Below are 2,132 nucleotides of genomic sequence, written 5' to 3'. Positions count from 1 at the left end.
GCGAGACAGGATGATGTCCTACTGTGAATCTTCAGTTGCAATATCACTGAGATCAGAACACAGATCTGAGGAGATGAAAAGCAATGTCATTCATTGTATCTCGTTCCCATTTATCTACTCTTTACAATAGTGTGCTCTGGTTAACTTTATATTTACATTGTTACTCTGTGAAATGGTTTGTGCACTGAGCCATTTGACTTTGATAATGCCTCTGGGAGACCAGGTCAAACTAGGTTTAAACAAGATTAGATTAAAGTAGTTTTTCCTTAGTTGTATTTGAAGTACCATGGGATTTTATGAGGGGAAAGTATATTTACGATCCTGGAAAAAACTTGATCCCTTTCAGTCAGCTTTAGAGGGAGACTGAATTTTTTCCCTTGATTTCTATATTGGACTCATCTGATAGACAATACCCATATTGATTCATGTACTTCTGCTAGCAGTTCACTTTCGGACCATGTAAGACCAAAAACTTGGATGTTTTTCTGCCAGTTTAGTCACTGCAACAGCTCATGGAGATTTCAGTGAGTACTGGATTTAGTGCAAGGAGGAGGCAGGGACAGGGCGGAGAGATGAGACCATCACACACAGATTAGCATGGGCTGCTGTGGAATTGCAGCTTCAGTCTTGGTGCCGAGACGAATTAGCTGGTAGCTTCAAGAACGTAGCAGTGATGCAAAGGTTGACATTTGCCATCATGGCTTCAAGGTTTGCTAGCTAGGTCTGAGCCACCAACCTGCAGGCTGGTGAGAATAGTAGTAATGGGTTTATGTTTGATTTAAGATGGGGTTTTAGCTGACATTAGTAACTCGGTCTCTTACATGCAGGCACCTGGCAATAAATAATCAACAGTGGGAATAGTTCACTGATTCCTCAGCAAGATTTTCTAAGCTAGAGTTTGGAAATTATATTATGTTAGGAAATGGCCTCGAGGTACATGTTAATTAACTCAGCATTAGGCACTTAACATAAGCAAAGGTTGTTGTGTTTAACAGTTTGTCATTTGGTGGGAGTCAATCATACGTTGGCACAGTCATCTCTCAGTGTGGACCAACCTTCAGTAAATAGAGGCATTTAACTTTCATATACAAATTATTGCTGGAGGCCAAAGGTTATACCAGTGAATAATAACATTAGAACTTTTACAGCCCTCTTCCTTTTCATTTCCTGGAGCCCTTTATGAATGCATTGCTGTCCCTGTTGAACAGAGACAAGGCTGAAGCACAGAAAGGGTGAGGACACAGCTGTGCTGTCCTGACTCAGGCTGAGCTGTATTATTAGGTTACTACCCCCAGGTACTTGTTACTTCTCCAGCCCTAGTTTTTCCACCTCCTCCATCCTAACATATGCAATTGCTCCCTTCTTTGGTTTTGTCCAAATGATCCAAGTTAAAAAGCTGCATTTTAAAGAGCAGTACAGCAGATCCTATAGAGCATGGGTGAAGGAGTAGCCACCACTGTGCAGTTATGCTTCCAGGGACAGAGGCACAACATCAAGTACAGCACATCAGCTGTGTCCTAAATTGCCTCTGATCACATGACACAGCAATGATAGTGCCAGGCCCCAGACCCAGCCCTCCTGGCTCCTACACTGGTAAAGGCAGTGCTGAGCCGTGTTTAGTTCAGTATAGCTCTCAGATGTCAGTCACCTCTAGCTGATAGCCTCCAAAGGCTCATCTTCCAGAATTGCCCAGATATCACTGATCCTTCAAGGATGCCTCTACCACATCCCTGCTTTCCCCCAAGCTCTAGGGTGACAACAGCTTCTCTCTCCACTCAAGGTAAGGGAGGGTAAGGGTGAGGTTCAACACCCCTTTTTTTGGTCACTGAGCAGGTGCTAAACAAGCTGCACTTCCATCATGTCGTGCTAGTGGGTGAATACAGTTACCTAGAGGCAACTACTCCTATTTTTAGCTTGCAGCAAACTCTACCCCAAAATATCTATGTATGCCAGTGTGTTTCTATGCAGGCTAAAATCCACCCACCACCGCGCTTTGTCCTCAGCTGGTCTATTAAAAATCTTTAATTGCTGTCACTTTAGCACAGGAAACAACTCTGTCACACCCACACCAAACAATAAAAACAATAGGCAAGAATTTACTTACTCTTGGAATTGTAACATTTCCGTTCCCA

The sequence above is a fragment of the Calonectris borealis genome, chromosome W, assembly GCF_964195595.1.
Source record: "Calonectris borealis chromosome W, bCalBor7.hap1.2, whole genome shotgun sequence".
NCBI classification, from domain to species: Eukaryota; Metazoa; Chordata; class Aves; order Procellariiformes; family Procellariidae; genus Calonectris; species Calonectris borealis.
This window is presented reverse-complemented; position numbering follows the sequence as displayed.